The 15,645-nt window shown below is 33.5% G+C and overlaps 1 pseudogene; it reads right to left on the bottom strand.

Moving 5' to 3' along the window:
- Positions 1 to 830: 830 nt before the first annotated feature.
- LOC115512399 lies at positions 831 to 14,749 on the bottom strand (annotated as a pseudogene).
- Positions 14,750 to 15,645: the final 896 nt, after the last annotated feature.

Consider the following 15,645-nt stretch of genomic DNA (forward strand, 5'->3'; position numbering starts at 1 on the left):
GTGACTTTTTAAACTTCTCTTCTGGGCCAACGCCTAGACCTTTTTAGATTCAAGCAGCCCTGCAAGACCTGTGAACAGCAGATTCCAAAGGTCCAGAGATCTGGCGTTCCTTCCCAGACACAACATCAAACACACAAAATATGTCAGATTTTTTTTGTGTATTTTGAAATATGGAAGCATATTTTAAATATTCTTAAGGCATTTATTTATTAAAATGTACCCTGCCAAGATTTCACATTAGCTTAAAATTCAAATCAGTCTTTACATTTTTTCTACTGAGGTATCTGCCTCAGCATATTACATAAAAACACTACCTCCTGGAGCACCTGGGTGGCTCAGTTCTTTGAGCATCCAACTTCAGCTCAGGTCATTATCTCCCGGTTCACAGGTTTGAGTCCACAGTGGGCTCTGTGCAGACAACTCAGAGCCTGAAGCCTGCTTCTGATTCTCTGTCTCCCTCTCTCTCTGACCTCTCCTGCTCATGCTCTCTCTCTCTCAAAAATAAATGAACATTAAAAAAAGTTTGAAAACAATGTCTTCCTCAATCAGTGTTACCAGCAACCACATGGGGAGCCCCATGGTCAGCCTCTGTGAGCTGCAGCCTAGGTGAAACAACTGGATGTTAATACTGCCTTGCTATAAAATGAAAGCCCCTAAACTCAAACTCATTGGAAAAAGAGTGAAACTTCTGCAGTGTTCTTTAAAAGAGGTACTTTTTGCTCATGAAAAGAAATCAGTGCGTCCCCTAAGAATAATAAAAGGAAATATTTTACGGTTAAGCATATGATTTGGAGTGAAGAATTTGGATATTGCTCTGCTGGTCCAGACTGTTAACACTCTTCTTCTTCCTCCTGTGGGCCCCCTTCATCAGCTATCACAAAAGTTTTGTCTGTGGCATAGAGATTGCCCATGGTACGCTGCAGTACAGGGTTGTTTTCCCCCTTGTTATTTTAGCAAATCAATTCAATGTTCCTTAGATTCCCAAAATAGAAATCTCTTTCTCCAAGTCTTCAACATTAAGTTTCAACACGTTGACCTGCTGCATCTATTAGCTGTTTCATCATCCCAGTTTCCCACACCAGATTCTTTAGCACCAAACCCAGGTCAACCTTAGGGGTTGCAGTAGTTCTGTGGGTCACAGAGGGCCTCTGTGGAGCTGCACTCCTAGAGCTGAGAAGTTTCTTCAGTTTGTTTAGAGCTGGAGCAACAAGGGAGTGAGCCACTAAAGTTTTCTCACCTTGTCTGGCAGCTATAGGGTCATAGTCTTTTCCATCATAGTTTGCATCAAAAAAGTTCTTGAACCACTGAACAAATTCAAAATTGCCTTGAAAATTTCCTTTTCTAATTTGTCCACAGAGATTATTTTGTCAGTACCAATTGTCTTAAAACCTGCTTGTAGTATTTTGAAGTTCTGGATGTATTCGTGTTCTAGCTTAGTGTGGAATTTCACTTTCTTCAAGGCAATGGAGCCAAGGAACAGCATGCCCATAAACTGATGATAAGTAGTTACTGAGTGCAACTGTTTGATCTTTGTCAGATTCAGCTGCAGAGACTCATTGACCCAGGCCCAGCATGTCGTGTTGTCTTAGATTATTGCTGGTGACGGACGTTGAGTATACATTCAGTGTCTTCTTTGGTTCTTGGTGGGACCATATCCCCTGCCTGTGCCTGGCTTTGGTTCTGTCTTGGTCTTGCTCAAACAGTCCCACCTTACTATATTAAGATTTTTATTTGTCACATTTTCCAAATTTTATAACAATATATCTTAGTGTTGGCTTACTTTTTTTTTAATGGAATTTCTCTATGCCTTCTGCAACTGAATGTGTGTTTCCTTCCCTAGATTGTGGAAGTTTTCACCTATTGTTTCCTTAACCACATTTTCTGCCCCTTTTCCTCTCTCTTTTTCTTCTTCTTAGACTCCTATAGTTAAATGTTATTATGTTTAATAGAGTCACTTTTTGTCCTAAGACTATTCTTGTGTTGCATTATTGTTTTATTTATTTTTTTCAGTTTTTTTCCATTCCTTTGTCTTTTTTGTTCACTAATTCATTCCTCTCTTCCCCCCAGCCCACTATGCATTGCATCAAGCCTTTTTCCAATTTGTTTATTGAATTTTCAAATGATTTATTTTTTTTAACTCTTTTAACTATGTGGTGTGTCACCGATGTCTTCTATTCTTTGCTCAAGCCCAGTGAGTATCGTTATGATCAATGCTTTAAATCATCCATAATAGAATATTTATCTTATTATCTTTCTATTGTTATTTATACCTGTTTGGCCTAGCTCTCTGACTGTTACCTTATCTTGTTCTTTCATTTAAGATAAATTTCTCCTTCTTCGCATTTTGTTTATCTCTACCATTTTCTGTGTGTCAGAAATGCCAGTTTGTCTTCTGCTCCCGAAAGTAATGGCTTTATGAAGAAGAGGTCATGTAATGTCCATGCCCTTTGGTTTCATGGAGTGTCTCTGGTGTGTGCTGTGTGTATTCTGATATTTTGTTCTGGCTGCTCCATCCTTCAGTCAAGTTATCTGCAGAGGCTCTCCTTGCTTTCTATGGACAGTGTTTGGTCTCTGACCTGAATTTGGCAAGTTTTACTTGGTGTGCTCTGGTCTGTTTGTGACATAAAACTTGCCATCATCCCTACCAGGAGGAACTGGGGCCCTGCAAAACTCTCTGGTCAGTAGATGTGGTGTGGGTAGGAGTTTAGGCTTATCTTATGGGGAATGGCCTCACTGTGCTGGACTGATGCAAGCTTGACTGAGAGTGGCAGTCCTTCCAGAATTAAGGGGTCTGGAGCTTGGTGTAAACTAGTTAGGCAGCCAGTATAGATGCTGCTCTGATTTCTGCAAGTAGCTCTGTCTTTATGCTAAGGAGCATGGGAGGGAAATAGTGCCAGCCAGCTCCTTTGTTCTAGGAAAGGTGTCTCTGAATGCTGCCTCTAAGAACTGTGCTCCAAAAAGAGCAAATAATCTCTACCTGTGTGTACCAGGCATTCTTCAGATTGCTGTTTCCACACCATCTGCCACTGGGTTGTTTGCTTGCCTTCTCTCTAAGAGGAGGACAGTGCCTTTGGGATCTATCACAGCCAAGGCCACTGACAATTAGGACTCCAGATTTTAATCCTCACTGATTGCAAGAACTCTCAAAATGTAGCCCCTGTCTTTTTCCAGAACAATGTTTTGAGGAAATGTTCTCCAGGTGTGTTCCCCGATTTTCTCCTCCCTCTCTCACTCTCTCTGTCTACACAGTTCCTCTGACCATTTTGTAAGAAAATTATTTCCTTTATTTGACTTTACGAGTTGTTTATATATTTTGGATACTTACCCCTTATTTAATATTGGGTTAGTAAAACTTTTCTCATTTTGTAGGTTGCTTTTTCATTTTTTTCTTTGACTGTTTCATTTGCTGTGAAGATTTTAAGTATATTTGATTCCTATTTGTTAATTTTTACTTTTGTTTTTCCTGCTTTCAGTGTCATTTCCAAAACACCATTGCCAAGACCATTGGTGAGGTGCCATATCTTAATGTTTTCTTCTAGTTTTATGGTATCATATCTTGTGTTTAAGTCTTTGATCGTTTTTTTTTTTAATTTTTTTTTCAACGTTTATTTATTTTTGGGACAGAGAGATACAGAGCATGAACGGGGGAGGGGCAGAGAGAGAGGGAGACACAGCATTGGAAACAGGCTCCAGGCTCTGAGCCATCAGCCCAGAGCCCGACGCGGGGCTCGAACTCACGGACCGCGAGATCGTGACCTGGCTGAAGTCGGACGCTTAACCGACTGCGCCACCCAGGCGCCCCAAGTCTTTGATCGTTTTGAATTATCTTTTTGTGAGTGACATGAGAGGTGGGTCTAACATCATTATTCTGCATGTATGTATCCAGTTTTCCAAACTTTTGTTAAATAAACTATTCTTTCCCTCTTTTTTTATTTTCCATATTTTCACCAGGTGTGACTGGTGACTACCTTAATAAATATTAGTTGATCATACATGTGGGTGTTTAATTATGTGCTGTCCATTTGGTTCCATTGTTCTGTGTTTATTTTTTTGTGCCAATAACATACTATTTTATTACTATAGCTTCGTAATATAGTTTGAAACCAGGAAGTGAAATATCTCTAGCTTTGTTCTTTCTTAGGTTTGCTTTGGTTATTTGCTCTCGCAATTCTTACAAATTTTAGGTCTTTTGCTATTTCTATGTCTATGAATAATGCCATTGGAATTTGGATAAGAATTGCATTGAATCTATAGATGACTTTGTGCTGTATGGGCATTTTAACACTATGAATTCTTCCAATCATAGCACACTGGATGTATTTTCATTTGTTTGTGTCTTGTTTGATTTTCTTCAAAAAAGGCACGCATTTTTCCACGTACATATCTTTAATTCCTTGCCTTAATTTATTCCTATATGTTGTATTCTCTCTATATATACACACACATATACATATATATACATATGCATGTATATATATATACATAAATAAATGTGTAGAAATTAAACTGATTTCTGATATTGATTTTATATTCTATAGTTTTATTGAAATCGTTCATTAGTTCCAATAGTATCTTTGTTCAGTTGTTGAGATTTTCTATATACAAAATGATATCAACTACAATTACTGACAATTTTAATTGTACTTTTCAGAATCAGTTGCCTTTTATTTCTTTGTGTTGTCTACTTTTTTCTAGCTAGAACTTGGAGTATTATATAGAATAAGAGTAGTGAAAGTGAGCATCATTGTCTTGTTTCTGATCTTAGAAGATACACTTTCAATTTTTTCACCATTGTGTATAAAGCCTGTTGCAGTTGGATGTAGATGACCTTTATTAGGGTAAGGTATGTTTGTTCTATACCCAGTCTGTAGAGGGTTTTTTATCATGAAAGAATATTGTATGTGTCAAATGTTTTTCTGCATCTATTGTGATGATCAAGTGATTTTTATCTTTCATTTTATTGATGTAAAAGGTTGCATTTTATTTGAGTATGTTGAACCATTCCTGCATCACAGAGATAAATCCCAAATGGCCGAAGTGAACATTTTTAAGTTGATTCTTGAATTAAGTTTGGAAATATTCTGTTGAAAATGTTTACATTAATATGTGCAGTGATATTGGTGTATAGTTTTCTACTTTGTAATGTTCTTATCTATCATTAGTATCAGTGTAATGCTGGCCTTGTAAAAAGACTTTGAAAGTGTTTCCACCTCTTCAATTTTTGGAAGAATTTGAGCAGGATAGGTATTAATTCTTTGGTAAATGTTTGGTAGAATATACCAGTGAAGCCATCTGATCTGGGTTGTTTTCTGTGTTGGGAGTGTTTGTTTCTTCTTTACTGTTTTTAATTCTTTCCTACTAATTGATCTGTTTAGATTTTATGCTTCTTCATGATTCTGTCCTGCTAGGTTGTATGTATAAATTGTAGGTATATAATTATTCATAGTAATCTCTTATGATCTTATGAATTTCTGTCATATTAGATGTAAAGTCTTTTTCTACAGTTATAATTTTATTTATTGAGGAGTCTCAATTTTTTTCTTAGCCTATGTAAAGCTTTCTTAGTTTTGTTTACATTCTTGAAAGATGAACTCTTAGTTGTACTAATCATTTTTCATTACTGTTTTGAGCTTATTTATTTCTGCTCATATCTTTATTATTTCCCTTTTTTTGCTTTTTTTTTAGCTTATTTTTTTTCTTCTTTTTCTAGTTCATTGAGACCTTGCAAGGAAGATCTAGTGGTGGTGAATTTTGTTATATTTTGTTTGCTTAAGAAACTTTATTCTTCCTACATATCTGAAGGATAATCTTTCTTGGCATGGTATTGTTGGTTGCCAATTTTTGCTTTTCAACACTTTGAATATGCCATTCTACTCTTTCCTTGTGTATAGTAGAAGGGACTAAAGCAGCTTCCCCACCTCCTTTGTATCTGCAGCCCTAATTGAGATATTGTTTTTGGGGGGCTGCACAGGAAAATTAGAAATGTCTCAGGTCTCTTGGTATAAAGTGCAGAGGCGCATTTGTTTGGTAATGGATGTCAAGTTAGTTGTATAAAAAAAAGGGCTAGAAAAGAATAACTTGCCCCACCATGGTACTAAAATCATTTTCCAGAACATAATAGATTGCATTAATAAGTTTTTTTTCTATCAGTAATGCCTTTTAAAATAAATTGAAAAAATTATCCAATTAAAAGGCATAAAGTGGATGAACTTAAAAAAAGGTGGGGGGGGGGAGAAAAAAAAGGGCCCCAGCTATATGTTGTCCACAGAGCACATTAATTTTAAGGAAAACGTAGATTCATAGTGAAAGGATGGAAGAAATGTTCCATATGAATGGAAAACAAAAGGCAGCAAGGCTAGCTATTGTTGCATCAGACAAAGTACACGTTCGGTCAAAATCTTCAGTAAAATAAAAGTAAGATTATTATGAAATGACAAAGAGATCAATAAATCAAGAGAATATAATAATTGTAAATATATACAGACCCAACATCAGAGCATCTACATATATTAAGTCAACAATAACAGATCTAAATGGAAAAATAGACCCAAAGTATAGAAAACTTCATACCCCAATTCAACAATGAATAAATCATACAGACAGAAAAGTCAATAAGGAAAAATTGGACTAGGACTATATTTTAAACCAAACGAGCATAACATACACGTATAGAACTTTTTATTCAACTGCATCAGAATATACATTCTTCCGAAGGTCATATGGTACATCCTCTAGGATAGATAACATATTAGCTCATAAAACAAGTTTAGCAAATTTAAAAATATTAAAATAATAAAAAGTATATTCTTTCAATCACAATGATAGTAAACTAGAAAGAAATAACAAGAGGAAGCCTGAAAACTTCATAAAAAATTCATAAATAGACAACTTACTACTGAACAACCAATTAAAGCACCATATGTAAATAGGTATGAAATTCTGCTAAAGTAGTGCTAAGAGAAAAGTCTATTATGAAACACCTAAATTAAGGTAAAAAATCTCAAATAAACAACTATGTTTACTCTTTAAAGAAATAATTAAAAGAGACCAAAGCCCAAATTTATAAAAATAAACGTTTAAAGATATTATATAGATCACAAATAAAGTACTAGAAAAAAAAATAAAAATATCAATGAAACAAAGAGTTGCCTTTTAAAAATGAAAACAAAACAGAAAAAATTTAGCTGAAGGAAAGAAAAAAGGGAGACAATACAAATAAATAAAATAAAAATGATAGAGAAGACATAAAAAATGATAATTTAGAATTAAAAGAATTATAGTAGACTACCAAAATAATTTATACACCAAATGACTGGATAATCTAGATGAAATGTATAAATTCCTAGAAACATGACTTATCATCTATGACTCATGAAGAAATAGAAAATCTGAGCAAAGCAACGACAGGAATACTAAATCAATCAAAAACCTCCCAAGGCCGGGGTGGGGGGAGGGCATGACCAAATGGTTTCAATGGTGAATTCTAACAAACATTGAAAGGTTAATGCCAAAAATCTCAAATTATTCTGAAAAACTGAAGAGGAAGGTACACTTTCAAATTCATTTTACAAGGCCATTTTTAAGATACCAAAACTAGATAAGGACTCTAAAAGAAAATAAATTTAACGTCAATATTCCAGATAAATGTAGATACAAATAGTCTAAACAAAACATTAGCAAACACAATTCAACAACATATTTATAGAAATATATAGCTTGACCACATGGGATTTATTCCTGTTATGCAAAGATGGTTCAGCATATGCCAATTAATAAACATGATATGCCATGATAAGAAACTAACAATAAAAATTATGTCATCTCAGTACATGTAGAAATAGCATTTGACAATATAAGATATCTTTCATGATGCAAATCTTCAACAAATTGGGTATAGAAGCAAGATGAATCAAGAAAATAAAATCTATTGTCACAAGCCCACAACTGACATCAAAGGTAAAAGGTAAAAGGATGAAAGATTTTCCCTAATTTCAGGAACAAAATAGTGACTTCACTCCCCACTTCTTTTCAACATAGTGCTGAATACTCTAGCCAAAGCAATCAGGCAAGCAAAACAAACAAACAAAATGCATCCCGATTGTAAAATTGTCCCTGTTTGTGGATGACATTATTTTATATGAGGAAAAACTACAAATTCCATGAAAAACTACTAGAACAAATAAAGAAATTTAATAAATTAACATGATACAAAATAAACACAGATTTAGTCATGTTTCTGTACTAACATGAAATATATAAAAATAAAGCAATCCCATGCATAATAGCATCAGACACAATAAAACACTAAGAAATAAACAAAAAAAGATAAAATATCTATACACTAAAATTATAAAACATTAATTAAGTTAATTGAAGAAGACATAAATGAAAAGATATTCCATGTTCACTGGAAAAATTAATTGCAAATTATGAACATCATTAAATTTCCAAACTATCCAGAACATCTATAGATTCCATGCAATCTTTATCAAAATTCCAATGGCATTTTTCACAGAAATGGAAAAAATAATTTGAAATTCATATAGAACCACAAGAAGATCCAAAGAGGCAAAGCAATTATGAGAAAGAAGAACAAACCTGGAGGCATCACACAACCTGATTTCAAATTGCATTATGAAGTTATACCAATCAAAACAATATGATATTAACATAAAAAGAAAACTATGAAGCAATAGAACCTACAATCAAGAAACTACAAATAAATCCATGCATATGCATTCAATTAAATCTGACAAAGAAGGATCACATAGGTAGCTCAGTTGACTAAGCATCTAACTCTTGATTTCAACTCAGGTTATGAACTGATGGTTTGTGAGTTTGAGCCCCACAGAGCTATGAGCTGACAATGTGGAGACTGCTTGGGAATCTCTCTCCGTCTCTCTCTGCCCCTCCCATGCTCTTCCTCTCTCAAAATAGATAAATACACATAAAAAATAAATAAATAGAAGTTGGCAAAGTGTCCAAGGGTATTCAATAGAAAAACGGATACCTTCTCCAACAAATGATGTTGGGAAAGTTGGGTGTTCACATGCAAAAATAATGTTACCCCTATCTTACACCATTCATTAAAAACAACAGAAATTGTATGAAAAGTATGGAGGTAAGACTGAGAGCCATAAAGCTAATAAAAAATTAGAAAAAATGCACCTTGACATTGGTCTTAGCAATGATTTTTTGGCTATGAAGCATAAGGCAAAGGCTACAAAAAATTAAATAAGTGGGACTCTATCAAATTAAAAAGCATCTACCCAGCAAAAGAAGCAATCACCATCAAGAATTTAAATGCACCATACATAATGGGAGAAAATATGTACATTCCATCTATCTGTTGTGAGGTTAATATCCATAATATATAGGACTCTTAAGCAAATTAATAGCAAAAAAAAAAAGACAAATAATCTGATTGAAAAAATGGTCAGAGAAGTTAGGCATTGTTTAAAAAGAGGCATACACTGGCAAACAGGCAAATAAAAAGATGCTCAACATCACTAATCATCAGTGAAATGTAAATAAAATAAAAACAATTTATAATACCTCACAATTATTGGAATATCTCTAAATTAAGACAGGAGATAGCAAGAGATAGCAAGGTTATGAAAAGAAAAGTGTATATAACTACTAACACTATTTTGAAGATGTATTTCCATGTTCATGTTCATTGTAGTGTTATTCACTATAGTCAAAATAAAACATAAACAATACCTAAAACACAAACAAAACATACCTGAACAAAAACAAAACATAAACAAACATAAAAAACAACATAAGACCCATTATGATATGTGATATACATAGACATCTATATATATCCATATATATATATTGTTATTCCTAAAAAGAAGGAAATCCTGCCATTTGCAATAACATGGATAAACCTGAGGGTATTATTCTAAGTGTAATAAGTAAGGTAAATGTGGAAGATAAATATTGAATGAACTCATACACACACACAAGGTCCCAAATGGTATTACTTCAGCCAAGTCTCCAAACTGGGGCTCATAATGAATATAATGACAATTTCTAATACCCCTGATATATTAAAAAAAAAAAATATATATATATATATATATATATATATATATATATTTGTTTTTTGTAGGAGGTCTCTTGACCTTTTCTATCCCCCATACAGACATTTTCTATCCCCCATAAGAAGATCAGATAATTCACCTATTAAGACAAACTATTCCAAAATGAAGGTAAGATCACCTAATAATCTTTTCTTTTTTCTTTTCTGTTTATGACTTTTTTTTTGCCAAACCTTTAGTCTTTCCCTTTTGGTAGACATTTGGAGCTGCCCTCTACTTGCTAGATGGGATGCCACTCAATTCATGAATCATTTAATAAAGCCAAATAAAATTTTAAATTTACTTGGTTGAATTGTGGATGTAACACTTATAAGTAGAATCATAAAATGCTGAGCTCATAGATACAGAGTGCAAAATGCTGGTTGCCCAGAGCTGGGAGGTTGGAGTAAATGGGAGATGCTGGTCAAAAGGTACAGACTCCCAGGTAGAATATAAATAAGTGCTGGGGACCTAATACATAGCACAGTGACTATAGTTAACAAAAGTCTTATATATTGGAAAGCTACTGGGAGTAAATCTAAAATGTTCTTACCACACAGACAACAAATGTGATTTTATGATGTGACGGACATAAGAACTAACTTTACTATGGTAATCATTTTGTAATATATACATATATCAGGTCAATATGTTGTACACCTTAAACTTGCTCAATGTTGTATGTTAATTATAGCTTGATAAAGCTTTCACAATTCTAGTAAATATGTTAATGGCCAAATACATATATGTAAACATTAAATTATTTTACAATTCTATCTGGTTTAAGATCTATCTTCAACAATAATTTGTAAATGGTGACATGTAAAATATTGAGAAAATCACCCTCAATGTTGCCCATGGGAGAACACAAAACTATAACAATTATAAATTTATAAATTTTAAATGTTATTAACTAAAAAGGATGTTTAAAGGAAAAACATGGAAATAATGACAAAGTAGAAATATTTGAAAATATATTGCTTGATAATGCCAGTAGTCACTAATTTCATTTAAATGAGGTAATAAGTAAGGAAAGGTGGTGCCCAAGTAATTCCAAGCTTTAAATACCATCCATTACAAAATGCAGTTTTTTTTCCATTATATTTCCATAGTTTCAATGCAATATTTATTATTTCATTTACCAAATTTTCACACACTTTAATAGAGGATAATTTTCTACTTTTCTACGAAGTCTTGGAAGCTCTGGTATAAACAATAGATGTAGTCTTTATTGCAGAGCTTTTTAGCCCAAATGTAAACAACTTCATAAGGGAAGAAATAAATGTCATAAAGGGTATAAATACTCTTAGATTAAATATGCCATGTCAAACTAGAGCATGCTAGAAAAGAGGAAAAACAATAACAGAACTCAATTTGGTTAGAGGGCATTTATTTACTCATAAGGGGACAAATTATATCTAGTAGAGTTCTGACCATCAGGTGATATTACTATCATTTTATATCTGATATTATGCATTAGAGAATATTTTAATTGAAACTCTTGGGAAATTTAACAATTTCCCAATCTCTATGGTGAAAACCTCTATAGTTGGATTACTGTGAATATAACAAAAGGAAGAAATAAAATTATAAATCTTCATTGTCCTCTAGAGAAAATGTCTCTGGGGCACACAACCGAGATTAAATATCTGCTTGGTATCCCTTTCTCATGGGGAATTGAACAGACTGTCCTGGAAGCTCCCTAAGAACATGTAAATGTTCTATGTGCTTCCTTACTTACCTCATTTAGTCTCACATTCTTCAGTTACATTATTATGTTCACTATCAACTCATCATGGGCAAGCTTTATCAGTGCCACAGAAGAGTAAACTGGTAGATCTATTCAACCCATTTGTTGATGAAATGAATCAGAAATGAAAGCAATGAAAAGCATCCAAAAATATCACATTAATTTAGGTGAGTTATTTCAGCTTTTTACAAATGTCCCCTTCACTGACGGCATATGATGCATATAATCTCTATGTGGGGAACTTTAGAATTTATAGAATGAGTATTCTCCTGCCACTGTAGAACTTGACTTTAGATATTTTGTGGGTTTTTTTTATTCTAGATGTTTGTACACAGATGTCTACACAAATTCTAACAAGGCTTAGAGGTATTGGTACTATTTAGTATCTGAAAACTATAGTTATGGGTGGCAGTTTTCATTTTTAAAGAATGTTGAAATAAAAGCTTTTCTAACAGTCTACTTCTATAAGTGTAGACAAAGCTATTGTAAAAATATTTAAATGTATATGACTTACACATTTCTGAATTTCTTTTTTTTGTAATATGAGATAAACTACTCACTGATTTTATGCTAATAAGACTACAAAACATGTAAACAATATCAACTTAATTTATATGGTAAATTCAACATTTTGAAAAATATGTTTATTTCATGAAACAACTATGCAGGAACACGTACAATATTTTGTTCTGGTATGTATTTGCTAAATATGCATATTATACACATGATCCTCTGTAATAAATAGTACATATTTTGTGTATTCCAGGGATTGATCATGATATTTGAGCAAGAGCTTCTCCACCCAAGACCTGATAACTGAAACAAACACAATTGATTTGAGTCATAAATATATTCAGGAATTATAGTTATTTTCATGGACTCCTTTGGTACTGATTTTACATAATATCCTTTGAAGTTTCTACGTTTGAGTTCTTTAACCTTTAATATGGGAGTTTACTCTATCTTCTTTTATGATTGATTCAATAATCAGTACTTTGTTTTTCCTCGTTTAGAGGTTACTTGTGTTTCAACAGAACCATACAATTGTCTATGTTTGGAAAATCCCTTTGTATCAATAAATATAAGACAAATTAGTGTAGTTTCCAAAGACATGTTATCTCTAAGGCCTCCAAATACCCCTGATATATTTCAAAAATATATAAATTTATACACCCAGGATGATGTGAGAAAAAACTGATGTTCTGGTTACATTTGTTTTTTGTAAGAGGTCTCTTGACAAAATTATATCTCAAAAATCCACACACTTTAATGCTTCTTGGAACTGACATAGTACAAATTGCAAACTAAACTTCTATCCACTCCAAGAGCATTAAGTTGACTCAAAAAATAAACCTCTCATTCAACTGTAAGAAGTAGTCGAAACCTTCAACAGGTAGGCACAGATGACCTAAATAACACAAATGGCAAGATGTCTGATCTTTATACTCACTCTGTATAATTATTGCGATAATTAAAGTAGCTGTTTTATTTGATATTCTGTGAATCAGAAAACTATCAATAAGAGATTTTTATTTCAGAGCTACAGGGCTAATAATCTTTGAAGTGTTTTCTCTCCATGTTTTTTCACATGGAATTATGTAATTTTTAAAAAAAAATTTTTTTTAACGTTTATTTATTTTTAGACAGAGAGAGACAGAGCATGAACGGGGGAGGGGCAGAGAGAGAGGGAGACACAGAATCGGAAGCAGGCTCCAGGCTCTGAGCCATTAGCCCAGAGCCCGACGCGGGGCTCGAACTCACGGACCGTGAGATCGTGACCTGAGCTGAAGTCGGAGGCTTAACCGACTGAGCCACCCAGGCGCCCCAGGAATTATGTAATTTTTATTGATATATTTAAGTCATTTATTTGCTAATTAATAATTCTCTGGTATGGATTTACTCCCAGAAATGGAGAGAACCAAAGTTTGTGTATTACTCCAATGTATTTTTTATGAATTACTTACTAATTCTTTTCTGAAAATGGAAAATATAGCTGTAGTTTCACAAATTATTCTGTTTTAAGAATAATTCATCTAAAAAAAAGAATAATTCATCTAATTATTGCATTAAGTCTATGTTATTTAGTTCTATCATAAGCCGATGTCTTTTAAAACGCTGACATACAAAAGTAGACATGACATAGACTTTATTATCCAGTGTCTTGCAGGTTAATGAGAGAAATATACATTAAGGGGTGACTACATTGTTATGGTTTAATTGTTATGATAAAGACAATAGACTCTGACACCAGATGTAAAATAATCTAGAATGAGTCTTCTGGAGATAGTAAAGTAAAAAGAAAATTGAATAGAGATCATAACTCTTACTTTTGATATAAGTACAAAAGCAACCAGGTTTAAATACTTTTATGTTTCACATTTTCATGGTGAAATTTAAGCCCCTTGTGAATTGAAAAAGAACATTCAGTCAGGAAAACTGTTGAAATATCACTTCCACTTATTTATATTTTTATGATCATGAACAAGTCTTAAACTATGTCTCCATTTCTTCTTCAGTACAATTGGATAATATTTCCAAGTGACATAAATTAAAATAAATTAGATAATGTATTTAAGAGCTCAGTTTGAATGTGATAAAATGTTAATAGAAAATAAAATTAATTTTGCACCAACTTGATGATGAGAAACCATGACCACACCATACCCTCAAATAAAACTTTCTTATGATATTTTCAGAATGAACACCTCCCATGGGTTGATGACCTGATTAATTCTGTTTGATGAACTTCATACTACTATATTTATCACAAGAGTTACATACAGATGATGGAATTTATGAAGACGCTAAACCAAAGCACCTTTTTTGAGTTCATCCTCATGGGGTTTTCTGATGATCCAGCCAAACAGCCACTCCTGTTTTTCCTGCTTCTCTGCATTTACCTGACCACCATGGTTGGAAACCTTCTCATAATCCTAACAAGTATATCAAATGTTTGCTTTCACTCCCCTATGTATTATTTCCTTAGCAATTTATCCTTGATTGACCTTTGTTTGTCTTCCACTACTGTTCCCAAAATGCTTGTAGACATCCAGACAGGAAATTCTACTATCTAATTTAATAACTGCATGATGCAAATGTACCTATTTATCTGTTTTTCAGGGATGGAAACATTACTTCTCCCTATTATGTCTTATGATCGTTTTGTGGCCATCTGCCTTCCTTTGTCCTACCTATCCATTATGACTCCCAAATTCTGTGCTCATCTGGTGGCCACCTCCTGGCTCTTTGCAATCTTGAGTGCACAGATACACACCATCTTATTGGTTCAATTATCCTTCTGTAAGGATAACAAAATTCCTCAGTTCTTCTGTGATATTGGACCACTGCTAAAATTGTCCTGTTCAGATACCCATATCAATGAGTTATTTAATTTTATTGAGGGGGGACTGGTGGTGGTGGTAAGCTTTATCTGTATTTTAGTTTCTTACATACTCATTGGTTATTCTATAGTCAGAATGCCATCAACCATAGGGAAATTTAAAGCATTCTGCACATGCTCTTCTCATATCTGCGTGGTCCTCTTGTTTTTTGGCACAATAACTGGCGTTTATTTATGTCCCTCCAACTCCCATATAGCTGAAAAAGACCAAGCAGCAGCTGTCATGTACACTGTGATTACTCCCTTGTTAAATCCTTTCATCTATAGCCTAAGGAATAGTCATCTGACAGGGGCTCTTAGGAAAACTATTCAAAAGAAATTGTTTCTATAACACATTTCAAGGTGTGGAGACTTTTCAGGTAAACACATAGAGGAGTCAATGATTTTATTAATTGTTCATTACCTTT

The sequence above is a fragment of the Lynx canadensis genome, chromosome A1, assembly GCF_007474595.2.
Source record: "Lynx canadensis isolate LIC74 chromosome A1, mLynCan4.pri.v2, whole genome shotgun sequence".
In the NCBI taxonomy this organism is placed as follows: domain Eukaryota; kingdom Metazoa; phylum Chordata; class Mammalia; order Carnivora; family Felidae; genus Lynx; species Lynx canadensis.